This window comes from Epinephelus fuscoguttatus, linkage group LG23 (assembly GCF_011397635.1).
Source record: "Epinephelus fuscoguttatus linkage group LG23, E.fuscoguttatus.final_Chr_v1".
Lineage (NCBI taxonomy): Eukaryota > Metazoa > Chordata > Actinopteri > Perciformes > Serranidae > Epinephelus > Epinephelus fuscoguttatus.
This window is the reverse complement of record NC_064774.1, coordinates 36,465,063-36,484,385: the sequence shown is the minus strand read 5'-3', so window position 1 is coordinate 36,484,385 and position 19,323 is coordinate 36,465,063. Positions and strand designations below refer to the sequence as shown.

General features: G+C 45.4%; 1 protein-coding gene across 3 annotated transcripts in view; it reads right to left on the bottom strand.

The window, feature by feature from the left end:
- The window catches only part of sorcs2 (sortilin-related VPS10 domain containing receptor 2), a 1,110,317-nt gene that overhangs the window by 241,862 nt on the left and 849,132 nt on the right, over nucleotides 1-19,323 (bottom strand). The window lies entirely within an intron of this gene.

The window sequence follows — 19,323 nt, the reverse complement described above, 5'->3', positions numbered from 1 at the left end:
TGGTTTTAAAGGCTGCATTACAGTAAAACAATGTCATTTTCTGAACTAACCAGACTGTTCTAGCTGTTCTATTATTTGCCTTTACCCACTTAGCTATTATACAGGCATTACTGATGATTTTTTTTTTTAAATCAGAAATCTCACTGATATTTTGTGAAGGCAGCAACGGTCACCCCCGCAATATTGTGACAATAATGATATTTCTGGTATTTGGTCAAAAACACTGTGACATTTGACTTTGTCGATATTGCCCAGATCTAACTCAACTTTAAGGCTTAACCTGTTTAGTATTATTTTGGCAGACTTACACATTTTAAGCTATGTTTTAACTTTTCTCTGTACTTTCTGTGGTTTTGTCTCATTAAAACACGTGCCCGAAGTTTATGTCACAGTAGGACCACTACTCTGACAAGTTGTCCAGAGTGTTCCAGAAGAAAGGAGGAGCAGCAGGACGCAAAATCACCAACATCATGGCTGTCATTGACCAGGTTTATATATAATTACAGTAACTTTTATTTTCAGTCATACCAATGTAGGGTGCAACTGTTGTAGCGGTCTAGGCTCTACTGCTTGCATAGTAGATACCTCAATTGCTGTGGATAACCCCCAGATACAGTTAGACCCCCCCATCATCCTGCGGAGAAAAAGGCTTGATTCCACGGAGGACAGTCCTTAGTTCTGCAGCATGAAAGTTAATATTCCACAGTATTCTGCGGACATTAAAAAAACTACCTAAAATTATTGTTTTCATACAGTAAGCCAAAAAACTACCTATAAAATACATACAAATAATTGCAATACCATTCTAAAAAACATTGTGGAACCTAGTAGTTGAGACTATTTTACTGGCATTAAGCATTAACATAATAAAGAAAATAAAAGTACTGAAGCTAGTACATAGTATATGAAGCAATCAAATACTATGGCATAAAAAAGTGCACACAAGGTCACTGAACTGGGGTCACAATTTTGTAACAGAACAAAATAATATATGTATCTCTGTGTCTCAAAAGGTTTCAGTAACAAAGTACCCAATGTCACAATTTTCACACAGTCTACCCATCACACTGAGCCAAATGGCAGATGCCTACTAAATTTCATCATCCTCACTATCTGATTAAACTGCACAATGCACTTTTAGATTAAAGTAGAGGAACACCAGTGGCTTGATGTTGGACTCAGCCAGTGAGCGTCACCTGGATGATAGCACCAGTTTGTAAATACTGTTGGACCTCTCCACATCTGTTGAATTAGTGACACAGTCCTTGTAAGATAAGATAAGATAAGATAAGATACACCTTTATTGATCCCATAATTGAGAAATTCCAGTGTTACAGCAGTCAAGAGGAAAGAGTCAGATTAAAGATTTCAAATTTAAACTTAAAAACTTAAATAACTAGGCATGCAAATAAGTACAAAAATACAAGAGACGGCGATAAATAATAATAACAATAACAGTAAAAATAATAATGGGATATGGATAATAAGGAGCAGCAGTGAATGAAAATGGCCAGTGGATAAGGTGCAAGTGATTGTATGTGCAAAAACAGCAGACTGCTGTGGTGTCCATAAAGTGTCCATAGTGTCAATAAAGTGTCCATGGTGCAGTCCACTGTGAGCAGTGCTGGTTATGTAGCCTGACAGCAGCAGGCAGGAGGACCTGCGATAGCGTTCCTTCACACACTTTGGGTGAATCAGTCTATCGCTGAAGGAGCTCTCCAGAGCTTTTATCTCCTCCTGCTGAGGATGGGAGTCATTAGTCCTCAGAGATGACAGCTTGGCTGTCATCCTCCTTTCTCCCACCACCTGCACAGAGTCCAGAGAGCATCCCAGGACAGAGCTGGCCTTCTTGATCAGCTTGTCCAGTCTCTTCCAATCTGCAGCCGAGACACTGCTGCCCCAGCAGACTACTCCGTAGAAGATGGCTGATGCCACCACAGTGTCAAAGAAGGTCTTCAGGAGCGCCCCCTGCACTCCAAAAGACCTGAGTCGCCTCAGCAGGTAGAGTCTGCTTTGGCCTTTCCTGTATAGTGCTGTTACGTGATTAGTCCAGTCCAGTTTATTGTTAAGATGAACACCCAGGTACTTATAAGATGTCACCATCTCAATGTCCTTTCCCTGGATGTTCACCGGTGTTGGGGGGAGGAGTCTGCGCCTGCGGAAGTCCACCACCAGCTCTTTGGTTTTTCCCGTGTTGATCTGAAGGTGGTTCCTCAGGCACCAGTCCACAAAGTCCTGGCTCAGTTCTCTGTACTCCCTGTCGTCCCCATCTGTGATGAGGCCAACTATGGCAGAGTCGTCAGAGAACTTCTGCAGATGACAGGTGGGGGTGTGGTATGAAAAGTCTGCAGTGTAGAGGGTGAAGAGGAACGGTGCCAGCACCGTCCCCTGCGGGGTCCCTGTAATGCAGACAACCAAGTCCGATACACAATCCTGGGTCCTGACATACTGCGGCCGGTCCGTGAGGTAGTCCAGGATCCAGGATGTGAGGTGATTAGCCACCCCTATGTGCTCCAGTTTGTCCCTCAGAAGTGCAGGCTGTATGGTGTTGAAAGCGCTGGAGAAATCAAAGAACATGATTCTCACAGAGCTTCCGAGCTTCTCCAGGTGGGAAAGAGCTCTATGCAGGAGGAAGATGACGGCATCGTCCACCCCAATGCCAATGCTGGTAAGCAAACTGCAGCGGGTCCATTGAAGGGCCTACTGCGGGGCGGAGACGAGACAGGACCAGGCGCTCCAGAGTCTTCATGAGGTGTGATGTTAATGCCACCGGTCTGAGCACAGTTGGTCTGCGCAGGTCTTCAGGAGCCTGGAGCTGATGACATCTGGACCCGCAGCCTTCCTCGTCTTTATTCTCCTCAGCTGATCTCTCACCTGACAGGTAGTGAAGGACAAGCTGGAGCAGGGGGGCTGTGTGCTGGAGGGTGGAGGTGATGAGGTGGGGGGAAGGGTGATGTCCGGAGAAGTGGGGGTGGGGGAGGTGTCGAAGCAGTGTGCCAGGAGTGTAGGTGGGGGGGAAGGTGAAGGTGAGGATGAGGGGGGTTGCAGCTGTGATGTCTGGGCCAGGGGAGGGGCAGGCTGATCAAATCTATTGAAGAATAGATTCAGATCATTCACCCACTGCTGGTCGCCTCTGGCCTGGGAGTCTGGCTGTTTGTGTCCTGAGATGGTTTTCAGACCTCTCCAGACTCTGCTGACGTTGCTCTGCTGCAGCTGTTCCTCCATCTTCTTTATGTATCCTTCCTTTCCCCGCCTGATGTTTCTCCGTAGCTCCTTCTGCACGGCCTTCAGCTCCTCCTTATTTCCAGAGTTAAAAGCTCTCCGCGTCTCCTTCAGGAGAGCTTTTAACTCTGGAGTAATCCAGGGTTTGGTGTTTGGAGAAGCAGCGTACAAAAAAATACTTGACTGCAAGATTAACAGTGCATCAATCTTCATAAGAAGCTTATAGCTTTTGTGGCGCTAAGCTACGAAGACCAAGGCAGACAGGTAGAAAAAAAAAAAAAGGAGAAGCAGCGTACTGTCCTGGTGGGTACAGTGCTTTCCACACAGAAGTTTATGTAGTCCGTAATGCATGATGCCATACTGTCAATGTCCTCCCCATGGCAATCACTGAGTACCTCCCACACAGTGGCCTCGAAGCAGTCTTTCAGGGCCTCCTCAGCCTCCTCAGACCATCTTTTCACAGTGCGGGTGGTTGCTGGTTACCTCTGCACCAGAGGTTTGTAAACAGGCAGAAGATGAACCAGGTTGTGATCAGCTCTTCCCAGGGGGGGGCAGGGGGGATGAGTGGTATGCCTCCTTGGAGTTGGCATAAAATAAATCCAGTGTTTTATTGTCTCTGGTGTGGCAGGAAACATACTGGGTGAAGGTGGGCAGGGTGGTGGATGGACAGGCGTGGTTGAGGTCCCCAGAGATCAGAAGGAGGGCCTGAGGGTGCTGTGTTTGCAGCCTACTTGTAACAGAGTGGAGAATGTCACAAGCAGACTCTGCCTTTGCAGACGGGGGGACATACACTGCTACCATAATGACATGAGAAAACTCCCTGGGTAGATAATATGGTCTCATGCCAACAGCCAGCAGCTGAGTGTCCCTGCAGCAATGCTGTTCCTTAATAGTGATGTGCCCAGAGTTACACCATCTATCATTCACAAACACAGCCAGCCCTCCTCCTTTCCTCTTACCACTGTCTGCTGTCCTGTCATGTCTGATGAGCTGGAATCCGTCCAGCGCTGCGATCGTGTCCAGTACTTCCGTGTTCAGCCATGTCTCAGTAAACACCAGCACGCTGCTCTGCCGGTACTCCCTCTGATGACGAGTCTGCGCTGACAGCTCGTCCATCTTGTTGGGGAGCGATCTTACGTTCCCCATAACGACGGACGGGAGGACGGGTTTGTACTGTCTCCTCCGAGTCTGTTGTTGGCGCTGCACTGTTGGGTCTACACAGTGAGACAACTGTTTAAACTAGTTTAAATATTTTTTTGAAAAAATGTGTGCTTATTTCAAGTTGACAGCATATATACAAAGACCGTTTTTCTTGGCATTTATGCTTTTTATTGGATAGTCATGATAGAGGGAGAGAGGAAAGCAGGGGAGAGAGAGAGGGGATGACATTTAAGGGCCTGTGGTCGGATTCGAACCCAGGCTGCTGTGGTACGAACTCACTTAATGTGTGGTACGTGCTCCAACAGGTGTTCTTCCAGGGTGCCCATACTTGGAAATATTTCAAGCAGCACACAATATTGTTGAACAAGGGCTTCAGTTAGTCAAAGCTAGGGCTACCCCCTGAAAGTCAACAATTTGAATCATCAGCTGGACACCCCGCTGTTAAGTGAGATTTTTTCAAGTTGAGTATTTATTTGTTTTATTCATTCATTTTTTTTTATTATTTGAGATTGATGTTGAAGATTCGTATTAAACAGCCAAATCTGATTTGACTGACAAAATTCTGATTCAGGTACAGCCTTAGTCAAAGCAGTAGCAGAGCTTCAGTCTATAGCTGAAATGGATAAATAGAGTCTATTTCCTGTTGTGTTTTGCAGAACGACACCATCGCAACCAGGACAGCAGCCTACAAGCGCTAGCTGTGTATCTCAATGAAGACCCTGAAAAGCTTGTAAATGAGTACATTAAGTACAGTACAGTAAGTGTCACCACCACTGAATTGAACACTGAATATAGGGCTTAATATCAATCAATCAATTTTATTTATGAAGCCCAGTATCACAAATAACAATTTGCCTCAGAGGGCTTAACAGCATATGACATCCCTCTGTCCTTTGGACCCTCACAGCAGATAAGGAAAAATAATAATAATGGCTATCATGGTACAATATCCTGATGGTACATATTAATATATGATAGTATATGTATGTGACAATAATCATATGTGTATAATAATAGTAGAAGTATGACTAATGATAACAGCAGCACTAGGAGGCATCAGGCAGGACCACGGCAGCAGCACAACCACACACGTCACCCCATCCAGGCACCGCTGCGATCAGTGTGTTCAATACACTAACACAACACACAACCCACATGCGGCGCTGTCATCTATGCTCCACACATCAGCTCTGAGCAGACAGCAATGTTAACAAAGTGTATGTGTTTGAACACGTGTTTTATTTGACTTAAAATACTGAAATATGCCAATTCTAATATGTCCACACTCAAAGCCACCAAGTGTTACAGAGGAAAGCTGAGGAAGCATGATAAAGCAAACAACCTGAAAACAACTTAAGCTGTGTTCACACCGGGCGCGAGTGAAGCGAATTACACGCGCATGACGCAAGTAACGCGCCGCCCGTAACGCCCGAGTTTGGACGCCTGACCATTTTGTTCATTTGCGTCATCGCGTCATTCACGCGAGTAGCGGGGAAGTCGGCTGTGCTAACCGGAGCTAAGCTAGTGCTAACGTACATAGTACAACCATTCTGCAAACTAATTAAACACACATATTTACAGAACTTACCAAGTAGACCAGTCTCCTCGGCAACTTTTACCCAAGCCTGCTGCTTTTTATTGCGGTCTCTGCAGAGTAGACATGTAGTATCATATAGCTCCGGGTAGCCGCACACCGCGATGATAAGTTTCTCCTTCATCTCAGCATCAACAACTGGACGTCAGGGCGTCAAGACGTCACTGACGACCATGGCAAGATAACCACCATCGCTGCTTTGTTGTTTATCTCCTCTGGAAGTCTCAGATGTGTCGGAGGGCCAAACGCCGCCGTTTTTGGGTTCACCCTGTCCTGCAGAAGCGCATCCAGCTCGGCGAGTTTCACCACCTCCTCCAGGAACTCCGTCTGGATGATAGCCGCTTTCAGCAGTACTTCAGGCTGACTGGGGCCCAGTTTGAGGACCTGTTGGCGAGGGTTGGCGCCAGGATCTCCTGGCAGGACACCAACTACAGCCGCTCCATTTCAGCTGCGGAGCGCCTGTCCATCTGTCTCCGGTGAGTAGCAGTTTATTGTTGTTGACACACGCCAGTGACGTTGGGAGAATCTCAACGCTGATTGGCTTTCGCGGCACAGCGTCATGCGAATTCGCCTCAAAAGTTCAATATTTTCAACTCGAGCGATGAGGCGTTGGACGCGAATTTCACGTCCATCGCACCACCCGGCGCGAATTCGTGTCTAATCGCGTCTTTGCATTAACTTTGTATGTAATCTTGACGCGCGAATTTCCGAATTCGCATTTGGTATGAACGCAGCTTTATGCCACCATTTTAGATGGTGTTCCATGTTGGTTGTTGAGCTGAGTGATATTCAGCTGCTCTGATATGAAAACTGCTGCAAGAGAGAGTTCCCCTCCTCCTCCCATCCTCCGCCCTGAGGCAACGCTTTGATTAACAGCCCTGCTAGGATCTTAAGACAATGCTTCTTTTCTCCCCCACATCCTGTCCCTTCTTGTCACCCTAGGGAATCACGCCATCCCCTCTCTTACCAAATGTTTCTGTGTGACAAAATTGAAATGTCTGTTGGAAGTGAGATTATTCATTTTGTTCCTCTTTGTTGGTTGCTTTGCTGTCCTAAACTTGTACACGTGTATTATCATGTTTCTATCTGAATGATACTTTGCTTTAACCCTGTAAAACAAAAGATTGATAAGTTGCAGAATTCAATTTCAATTTCAACTGTTAACCCCTTGTCTAACTGGGAGCCATACTGCCATCTTGTGGTGGAGTTAAGAAGAGTTCGGATAAGGAAGTCAATTTTATAGTTTGAATTAAGATATAATTGGGAATTATTGATCAGCCTGTTTGCATGAATATGTGCTTTCTTCATTTTGTTTTTCATTATATATATTGCCACTATAGGTTAGTCTAGGGTGTGTGTATTTGAAGTAGCCTAGTTGATACCACGGCATAGTAACTGTATTTTGATTTAATGTTAATTTGTATTTTTAATTGGATGTTAAGAATCAATTTTGACCATAATGGGAAGAGTTTGTGTCCATTGCGCGTAACATATCAAAGTATACAACCTCGTATAAGAAAGGCATTAAGTTTCCTCCGAAATAACACGATGAGACTATATTTTTTAACTAGAGAGAGGCTGCCTTATCAAATCCACCCACGTTGGCCAGATAAATATGTGTGTGCTCGGCACAGCTCGCTCTCTTGTCTCTCTTGTGTGCTCTTGTGATTCCTCTTGTTTTATTCCTCTTGTTACTCTTGTTACTCTCTTGCTTCTTGTATTTTCCATCCTTTTGTAATTTCCGCTTTTTGTATACTCTCGTGTTGCGCTCTTCTTCATTTTTAGTCTCTTGTTGTTATGTTTGCATATGCTCTTTCGTTTTTACTTTATTTAGCTCATGCGTAACTTTTTGTGCTCACGATCAAAGTTATTTTAAACTTTTAAATTTTGCTGATCCAGTTTTCTTTTATTTCCAGTGTTTTCAACATTTTTGCTCATTAATAATAACTTTTACAACAATATCGAACAGCCAACGATATTGTTTTCACCATTATTATCAGCAAGTAATCAGAACGAAGTAGACCAGCACCTGCTGACCAACCTCTTTGCCCCAGATTCATCTGAACCAGCAGCTGCCAGCCACTTACCACAGTGGTTCTCGTGCCAAGCCCAAAGGCTTTCTGCAGCGTAAGGCAACCAACCTGGGGTACCCACAGGACATTGCAGACGCCGCACTACTTTTAGCAGACACACGCACGTGGTTGGGTTTGGGCAACAAAAGCACATGGTTGGGTTTAGGAGAAAAGAACATGTTTTGCCTTTACAATCTTACCCTGTTGAAAGTTGGTGGTTGTTGGACCCATCCACCAACCCTCCTGTCTGCCCCAAATAGGACTTTTACCTCTAACTTTTGCTCTTGTCCTGTGGCATTTCCCCTTGATGTTGCTGGGTGCTGTTAAACTATAACGGCGACCAGCTGCGTGTCATGCTGATGAGAAGGGGCAGCTTTTTTTGTTGGTGCCTGAGGCCAGAAGTCACTTCTCAAACGCTGGATTTCAATGACTATGGAGTGAGACCAGTTTGCAGTAGTCCACCAATGTTCAAGAAGTGCAATGCTAACCCAGTTACAAGTTCAAAATCAGTACTGCAGAAAGTTTTTTTAAAAGCAGGATGTTTTGGTGGACAGAGATTTGGAGTGCACCCAAGAAGGCAAAAGTATGACCAGAGAATGGGGACAATAGTAAAGACTTTTGGTTCTGCTGCACTGATTCTGATCTTTTTTTTTTTTATAATGTCCACTGTGGGTGTGACAGTGTTATAGGAGTGAAATGCTAAATGAGTACTTTTTTAAAAGAGACCTCCTACTTTATAACAGTTTTTTTCTTTATAGTCTTATATTTGACTGTTAAAGGAGACCTATTATGCTTTTTGGGGTTTTCCCTCTTCTTTATTGTGTTATTCAGCATTTTCCCACCTCTATAAGGTCTGCTAAGGTCTGCTAAGTTTGAATTCCCTGCCTTTACTTTTGCAAAATTATTTCCTAAAAATGTACAAATTAGCATGGCACAGAGTGCCACTGAGCCACACCCCCAAACACACCTGCTCCAAGCAGAGCAGGAGCAGAGGCTGCAGAGTTTGAACTGTTGAGGAGATGTTGAGGAGACACCCAACATTTTTCAATAAGCTGGCTGTTATAATTAAGAGTATTAAACCGCAATTCTTGTTATTTGAATGGCACAACACGGAAGCATGATTATTTAATAAAATAGGTGTTTATTTTAGGAGCCAGGTGGTGAAGGGCTGTGCGCACACAATGTTCCAACAGGGGACAGCCCTCCATTCCAAAAACCCCCCACTCCGAAATTGATTTTCAAGTCCATATCGAGTTTCCTGCATCAAACACTGCCGCCCGCTCTCCGTCACTCGCACAATTCCGAAATTCGCTATACTACAAAAGCTTGAAATGAACGTTCAACTGATTGTTTTTTATTGAAAATATGTCACTGTCTTCATTTATTATGTATAATTTCTCTAGCAGCAAACACATTTAAAGGAGACACTTGTCAGGTCTCTGTATGCGCACTGTCCATGGTGCTGAAATCCCCGCTTGTGCTGACAGCAGACCAGGGGAGAAAAAGACATTTCTTTGCTCTGTGCTTTCAGAAAATAGTCCCACTGTGTTTGCAGGGCATATCGGCTGTGTGATTATGCACAAAGATTGGTTAACGCATTGGAGCAATTTCATACAATTGCGGACATTTAACATGATAAACTAATTTCAATTCAAAATGGTCATTTGTTTAGAGGTTTTAGCTGAAGCATAATGAGTGTTATATGTCATTAAGATGAAGTATTTGCTTGTTTTGTGGTTAATTATACACATGATCCGTTTGACCCCATCATGCGGTCCGTTCATCCCGGCAGACAGGGTTATATTGTTCCTTAAATGGCTTGATTTAGTTATCAAAGTTTCATTTTCTTAACAAAACATTGTAGTTCTCTTATAACTGCATGTTATTATAAAATAACTTCAAATCAAATCCTTAATCATTGATAAGCGTGTGTGCTTCCCCCGCCCCTCCCAACAAAAATTCATTCAAGCGGATGCGCTGGAAAACTTGGCAGAGAGCCAATACCTCGTCTATAAATAGTACACAGCCATGGTACTGACTCAGACAGTGACCTGTCTGAGCTTTCAGTGTGGGAAATAACTGTATGTCGAGCGCACGTTTTAGTATCTCGTGCGCTCAATTTAGCTTATCTCGTGTGCACGAGCTGATGGCACACTAAAATGTAAGTGAATTCCACCAGAAACAAAAACTCATAATCATACCATTCTCATATGGATCTAAGAAAACGCCGACCACTCATTGCATTCCGGCTGAATGCAATGACGTAACCACTCGCGTAGCATCTCCCCACAACACCCCCCATCAACCCCAGGGGTTGACAGGTACTTGCGTGCAATGGCCTGGCATGTGCTCCTTCCCTCTTTACCCATCATTGGTCCATTTTGGGTTCTGCTTTGCAGAGATCCAGACAATGCTCTATGGACTCCTCCTCTTCCTTTATATCTGTATCTGAAGAACCCAGCAAGCAGATGGACATCCTGCTCTTCTTTGGTGATGGTTCCTCTGTTGTCTGAGCAGATGGTTGGTGTGCACGAATCTTTCCCATCACAAAGTCACATACTGAAGCCCACACCTCACTCCTTTCATCTTTGGGAAAACACTTAAGCCGGAATTCCACTGGATGCGTGTCCGTTGCGGAACAGCTGCGCTGGCTATCCGCTGCGTGCTCCGCCGTCCGTCAACACCCACTGGCTGCGTTTGCTGTGCGGAGCAGTGCAGCTCCTCCGGACAGCGGGAGTCACGAGGTCCCACGAGATCTCGCAAATTCACACATTATTGCGCGATATAACAAGATGTAATTTCTATAAACAGAACCACAAAACCAGAGGAGTAGTAGGAAGACATCTTGGTGCACCTCAGTGATTAACATCTCCTCGTCCATGGTGTCAACGGGGTGAAATGACATCTGAATACCTCTGACCTGTTGACTTCAGGCCTGCCTCCGCCCATTAGAACGTTTTCAAGGTGTAGTGCAGGGAAATATGATCTGCCGTGAACGCTGCATTTTATTATTTTATTTTGAAAATGAACCAGATGTTTTATTTTGTTTCCATGCACAACTTCCTGCCACACACGATCTGCTCTGTGCTGAATTGCTGCGTTGTGTTTCAGCGTCTGGCAAAAGTAGAAGTGTGCGTATCTGTCGCGGAGGGCTCCGGAGTGCCGCAGCTGTGACGGAGCTGGAACGCAGCACAGCCGCAGCCAGTGGAAGCACACACATTGACATCACTATTGGCTGCTGGGGGGGGGGACAGAGAGAGAACACAGACACACAGGACAGGGAGGGAGAGAGGGAGGGAAACACTCACTCACAAGAAACCGAGAGAAACAGGGAGACAGAAACAGCACACATACAGACTCGTCAATGTGAAAAACGTGGACAACAGCACAACTTACAAGCATTGTGCATCCACCAGCACACCTTCCACTCCTCACGACAGGAAAAAAAGGGCATTAGCGGCAATGTTTTTATACTCTAAAAGAAGTCCAGTCAAGACATGGCTGCAGTTCGAAATGGTAAGTCTTAACACTTAAAGAAGCTATACAAATCTAAAGCAAATCGTCATAAAATCATCCTAATATGTCACAGAGAGTAAAGGAATAATGTTAATAAAACATACTGATCTCACCGACAACAATAGTACAGCCAGAATATTCGCATTTAAAAAACATTTTTACAGTCCGCAAATCATGTTTATGTTTTCAATTTGTGTTTTGGCCTGTTGCGCCACCCACCGCCGTCTACCAGTCACGCAGTCAGTAGAATCTCAGCATCAGTTACAGTTACGACTGAGCTACAGCAGCATGAGCTACAGCAGCATGGCAAGCAGCATTAGCAGTGTCCTGGTACATAGCATTAGCAGCCGGCTCCTCCTCAGCTGTATCCCGGCAGCAGCGTTAGCAGCAGAGAAGCCGGACTTGCTCGAACGGTCCACTGGAAAACTGAAGATCAAGGACGCGGCGACACGGCCGTGCCACAGCAGCCGTTCGTGGGCAAACAAATCAGTCTCCAGCATGCCGCTGTCCAGCAACCTCAAATCTGTAGGGGAGGGGTGGCGGACACGACTCGCAGCAGTATTTTGAATTTGAGTGAATTTGATAGATGACAGTAATAGATGTAGAGACATTGGGGGTTAAAGTGCTGGAGTAATGTAAAACATTAGAAATTAAAGTGCTGTAGAGCTATTTTCCAAGAGCTGTTAGTTACTTTGCAAAATACATGGTAAACATTTGAGCCTGAGACCAGCAAAAAAAAAAAAGAAAAAAGAAAAAAGAGATAGATAGATAAATAATAATAAATAAATAAATAAATAAGAAAGAGAAGGAGAAAAAGAAAAAAGAAATAAATAGATAAATAAATAATAAACTGCAGCCAGAGGAGCAGGGACTGTTTGGGGTGTGTAGATGGAGTGTAAAACTGCAACAATGCAAGGTCCAGTTCATAGTTCTTGTTGTAGATGTGATTAATTGGTTGTAGGAGTCAGTTATATTGTAAAGTGCATGGTAACTAAACACAAAAAAGAAGGAGAGAAAGAACCATAGAATAAAATAAAAGAAAAAGGAGAGAAAAGAAAAAGACATATATTGTACATCAACTCATTAACTGTGGTTACAAATTTGTGTACTTTTTAGCCACTTCTTAAGATTTATTTTGAAAGTGGCATGTGTGTTACAGTCCCGTATCATGGATGGTGTACTATTCCAGATGTGGCTACTAGGGATGGGTCACGATTTTCGAATTTCGATTAGTCGTTTTATTTTTGAAAAATCGATTTTTTAATGCGATTATTACTATTCGCCGTCTTATTCCCAAGCGGCGAGCTGCGAGCCGCGAGCGAATGTGTCAAGCTGGGTGACGGAGACAACAGCTGGGAGCAGAACGTGGAGAAATGCCTGTTGTGAACGGATGTGCTCCGGCGAGAATGTCGGTGCGCCGCGCTTCGCAGCACTTCCACGGGCGGTGTGGCGCTGGCGTAATGATGAATGGATCCCTGTGTGCGTGGCTCCGAATAGCGTTTTTGCTTGTGCTGCCCATCCCTAGTGGCTACCTGCAAACGAAAGTACTGACTGCCCACACGAGGTACGCCTGAGCGGAATTACACAATCCCCTCGTGTGGTGGCCCTGGTCGTGTAGCTGATGTTTTCATTCTGCTTAACATAAACAGACATTGGGGACGATGCTAAACCTTTCAAGATTTTATATATTGCGCAGGCATACTTGAACTTTGTGAAATTATCAAAAGTAAAAAGATTATATTTCTGGAGTATGTGGCAGTGATGATATGATACAGGTTTTTTGTCCAATATTCAAATCAATCTGAGTAAGTGCAGCTTTAGAAGTGAACGACCAGTTAGTGAATCCATACACACATACATACATACACACACATATTTTCTTTCATTTGGACTTTAGGCTGTCATCAACACCTATAAAGGGCATCGGTTTCAAACCAATTATGCAACCTCATGTTGAGTTAAGAAACTTAAACAGAACTAGTAGACCCTCAACATGTAACCCTGGCAGAGTGAGAGGAATCTGATATTTCATAAGTTTCATATTTTTTGTGTATGTTACTATGAGCTATTAGCAGAGTTTTTTTGTGTGTTTGTTTGTTTTTCATGTTGGAAAAGTAAAGCAACAATGTCTTCTTTTAGTTTTGTTTTACCCTCAGCAAAGGCTGTAAAAAAGACCCTACATACAGTCATTTGTAAATAATTTTATTTTCATTACCAACATAATAATATCAGAGAAAATATATGAAATAGTTATGGCAATACTTGAAAATATATACAAGACAGGTGGATTCAGGGAAGCACTTAATTTAAAAACACAAGGAAATCAATATCTAATTGCAATATTTTACAGAATGTAGATGATCTGATGAGGCTCATCTTTGTGGAGGTGTTTGAGAACCTAGTGCCACTTGCTGAGGAGATGCAGAAAAGCCCCATCCCAAAGGACCTGGCAACCCAGTATGAGAGATCCTCAAAGGAGGAAGTGGTTGCCTTATCAATCAATCAATTCCAAAGTCTTACACATCTCTTACTTCAGCCAAGGAGGAGCTGGAGGCCAACACAGTGACAAGCCAGATCAGGAAACTCCTGACGTATTCGTAGTACAACACAAGACGGGATGGACGCCTGAATGGAAAGTATTGGACACTATTAGTGTTTATGTTTATGTATCTATCTATTTTATATTATTTACAAAGTTTTTTGTAGTTTTCAATTTTTACATTTGCTAAGAACAAAGTTCTTTTGACAAAAGACTAAGTTGTTATTTTTTTATTAGTGGGGTTTGTGGTATAATGAAACCTTAGTGTTTAGAATTGAGTTTACGCAATTGTATCACATGTCATAAACATTTATTCTTCTTCAGTTCTATGTCTCAAGGGTCCATAGTCATACCTGTAAATGTTGTGGATGTTCTGCAGGGTTCCTAATAAGTAAAAAGGAGACAAGGCATACTGTTTTATATGTAAGCAAATAAAGACTCAGGAGACACCACTACTGCATAGAACAAATACTGATCCAGGAAGCAACATGTGTTTTACTATGAAACTGTGATTTTATATAAAATGATGTTATCACAGGAGAAACTGTGAAACATTGGTACATTGTACATAATTAGATTGCAAACATAATGTGGAGCTGATTATAAAATATAGCTACATTTAAGTAGAATGTTACAGTAAACATGACATCTGACTGCACTCGTAATTTTTATTATTAATCATAATAATAATAATAATAATACATTATACTTAAATGGCGCTTTTCAAGGCACTCAAAGATGCTTTACAAATTCAGGGACTTAAAAAAAAAGCATTTGTTTCTGTACAGAAATCTGTCATCTCAAACTGCTGTGGTAAAATTGTTGAATTCATGAGTTAAAACCTGTGTGGTTTTCCCGGGGAATGTGTTAGTAGCTGAATTTATAATAACTTTGGTATTATTACCCAACACAAGCTACATTAGTCTGATCATAGATAAGCCTGCTTAGATTTAAAAAACACCACCACTGCATATAACAGGTGAGTGCTACTGTTGGTATTTCCACATAATGTAGTAATTGACTATATTATTAGAAACCTTTTGTACTCTGCAGCAGACGTTTTCAACTTCAGTCAAAGGAACAGATAAGTTACAGTTTTCATGTTACAGCTGAAATATAAGACAGCTACACAACAAAAAACTTACCGCTGTGAAACGTCCTGCTCCAGTCTTTGTTGCGAAGATGGTTTGGAGTTTATCAGCTTGAGTTTCTTCACTCACATTGATGAGAGTGAACGGCCGCTGTTTTTATCTTAGCCATAGTGGGTTTTTAGCAGCTCATGTAGCCACCCAAGGTGAAACTCAGTTAAGGGGCGTGATGTTTCTGATACACGCCCTAAGCAAGGCAGGACATAAGCCCAAACATAGTGTTTCAGATTGAAATGCTGCAGCAATGGGCAGTATAAGGACAAAAAGTGGGTTTTTTGGGGTTTTTTTTGTTTTTTTTTACATTAAAGCACAAAAAACTATTCCACTAGACCCCACGATTACAAATATGACCCTGAAAATAAGCATAATAGCCAACAGGTATTCTTTAAGCTCTAAGCAGTGCCTGTAGGTCCTTCTCTCAAACAACTGGTTTTGACAACTGTGGACAAAATGCCATTGTTCTCTGTCCACACATCTGATATCAGTGGGTTAGTATTACTAGGACTCCTCGGACAACGGTCACATTATCGTGGTGGAGGAGTTTGAGTGCCCTAATGACCCTAGGAGCTGTGCTGTCGGGGGCATTTCGCCCCTGGTAGGGTTTCCCATGGCAGATTGGTTCAGGGCGAAGGGTCAGACGAAGAACGGTTCAAAAGACCCTTCATGACGGAAAACAACAATAGGTGGCGTACCTGGCCCGGAGGGTTACCAGGGCCCCGCCCTGGGGCCAGGCCTGGGGCTGGGGCCCGTGGGCGAGCACCTGGTGGCCGGGCCTTTGCCTATGGGTTCCGGCCGGGCCCAGCCCGAACCAGCTACATGGGCTCGTCCCCCTGCAGGCCCACCACCCGCAGAGGGATCCAGAAGGGTTCGGTGCAGTGTGGATCGGGCAGCAGACCAAGGCGGGGGCCTTGGCGGTCCGATCCTCGGCTACAGAAGTTGGCTCTTGGGACATGGAATGTCACCTCTCTGGCAGGTAAGGAGCCGGAGCTTGTGGAAGAGATTGAGCGCTACCGGCTAGATATAGTCGGCCTCACCTCGACACATAGTTCCAGCTCTGGAAGCAAAGTCCTCGAGAGGGGTTGGACTCTCTCCTTTGCTGGAGTTGCTCCAGGTGAGAGGTGGAGGGCCAGGGTGGGCTTTCTGATAGCCCCCGGACTCTCTGCCTGTACGTTGGGGTTCACCCCAGTGGACGAAAGGGTTGCGTCCCTACGCGTTCGGGTCGGGGAACGGGTCCTGACTGTTGTCTGCGCTTATGCGCCGAACAGCAGCTCAGAGTACCCGCCCTTTTTGGAGTCCTTGGGACGGGTGCTGGACAGTGCCCCGACTGGGGACTCCATTGTTCTACTGGGGGACTTCAACGCTCACGTGGACAATGACAGCAGGACCTGGAGGGGCATGATTGGGAGGAACGGCCTGCCCAAACTGAACCCGAGTGGTGTTCAGTAATTGCACTTCTGTGCGGGTCGCAGTTTGGCCATAACTAACACCATGTTCGAGCATAAGGACGTCCATCGGTGCACCAGGACAGCCTAGGTCGCAGGTCAATGATTGACTTTGTAGTCGTATCATTTGACCTGCGACCATATGTTCTGGACACTCGGGTGAAGAGAGGAGCAGAGCTGTCAACTGATAACCACCTGGTGGTGAGTTGGATCAGGTGGCAGGGGAGGATGCTGCGCAGACCTGGCAGGCCCAAACGAGCAGTGAGGGTCTGCTGGGAACGCCTGGCGGAAGGACCTGTCACGATGATCTTCAACTCCCACCTCCGGGAGAGCTTCGACCATGTTCTGAGGGCGGAGGGGAACATTGAGTCCAAATGGGCCTTGTTCCGCTCTGCCATTGTCGAGGCAGCTGCTGCAAGCTGTGGCCGCAAGGCCGCGGGGGCCAGTCGCGGCGGTAACCCCCGAACCTGCTGGTGGACAACAGAGGTGAGGGGAGCCGTCAGGCTGAAGGAGGAGGCCTACAGGGCATGGTTGGTCTGTGGGTCTCCAGAAGCAGCTGACGGGTACTGGTGGGCCAAGCGGAGCGCAGCAGCGGCAGTCGTGGAGGCAAAAACTCAGGCGTGGGAGGAGTTCGGTGAGGACATGGAGGAAGACTATCGATCAGCTCCAAAGAGGTTCTGGCAAACCGTCCGGCGCCTCAGGGGGGGAAGGTGGCAACTTGCTCACACTGTTTACAGTGGGGGCGGGGAGCTGCTGACGTCAACTGGGGACATTGTCGGGCGGTGGAAGGAATACTTTGAGGAGCTCCTCAATCCCAACACGTATTCCAGTGAGGAAACAGAGCCGGGGGTCTTGGGGGTGGGTCGTCCAATTTTGGGGGCGGAAGTCATCGAAGTAGTGAAGGAGCTACGTGGCGGCGGATCCCCAGGGGTGGACGAGATTCGCCCTGGATATCTCAAGGCTCTGGATGTTGTAGGGCTGTCCTGGCTGACACTCCTCAGCCTACCCAGTAAGATCTATGCCAGGGTGCTGGAGAAGAGGGTCCGGTCGATAGTTGAACCTCAGATTGAGGAGGAGCAATGTGGTTTTCGTCCTAGACACGGAACCGTGGACCAGCTCTTTACCCTCGCCAGGGTGCTGGAGGGGGCATGGGAGTTCGCCCAACCAGTCCACATGTGCTTTGTGGATTTGGAGAAGGCTTACGACCGTGTCCCCAGGGGCATCCTGTCGGATGGAGCGGGAGATTGACAGGCGGATTGGGGCGGTGTCAGCAGTGATGCGGACGCTTAACCGGTCCGTTGTGGTGAAGAGGGAGCTTAGCCACAAAGCGAAGCTCTCAATTTATCGGTCGATCTACATTCCAACTCTCACCTATGGGCACAAGTTCTGCGTAGTGACCGAAAGAACGAGATTGCAAGTACAAGCGGCCGAAATGAGTTTCCTCCACAGGGTGGCTGGGCTCAGCCTTAGAGATAGGGTGAGGAGTTCGGACATCCGGGAGGGACTCGAAGTAGAGCCGCTGCTCCTCCAAATCGAGAGGAGCCAGTTGAGGTGGTTTGGGCATCTGGTAAGGATGCCTCCCAGACGCCTCCTTTGGGAGGTGTTTTGGGCATGTCCAACCGGGAGGAGACCTCAGGGCCGCCCCAGGACACGCTGGAGGGATTACATCGCCTGGCTGGCCTGGGAACGCCTTGGGGTTCCCTCGGAAGAGCTGATGGAGGTGGCTGGGGAAAGGACTGTCTGGACTTCTTTGCTGAGGCTGCTGCCCCCGTGACCCGGACCCGGATAAGCGGAGGACGACAAGACGAGACGAGACGAGACGAGTATTGCTAGGAGTACTAGGAGGATAATCCCTGAGGATAAAGGCCCAGTATTTTTGCTGCCTAATGAGGGTTTAATTCTTCCCACACACATTCACAAACACTCATGCATACACACATTTACACACATTTGTATACATGCACACATGCACAAACATGTAGACACAAGCATCTACATGATTTGACCATTTTATCCTACTATAGGGATTCTCCTCCACCGTACCGCCAGCTCATGTATATTCTGCTATTATCAAACATAAATGGGATTCAGCTCCTGGTCTGTCAGAGTGCACAGTGCTGTACTGCATGGCAAGTCAATTTAGACAAGGCAAGATTAATTCTGCATGCTGTCCCAAATAACAGTTCTTTACCATATCAAGCCGACAGTACAGTATGTTATCTAAGCAGCAGAGTTTATCAGCAAGAAAGACATAAAGCTGCGGCCTCAGTAGGAGGACAACAATAGATACACGGACAGATTAAACGTATGCACAACTGCTGAATAATAATAAATAACAGAGGCGAACCAGTTTTCAGACAAACAAATTGAAAAGTACAACACTGTAGTATTGACCATATACATCTTGAGACATGAGAGCAGCTAGGTCTACTAAACTATACCCAACACTTAGCAATCAGATCACATTTGGTGTGCTCAACAGCTGAAGCAGTTTAATGCTACCTGGAATCAATTTCACAAATACTGAATAGAATAAAGCAGGTAAGACCAGCGTACCTCTAATGATATGAAGCTTATTTAGGTGAAGTACAACAGATACATATACTGTACACTGTACCCACTCTACCCA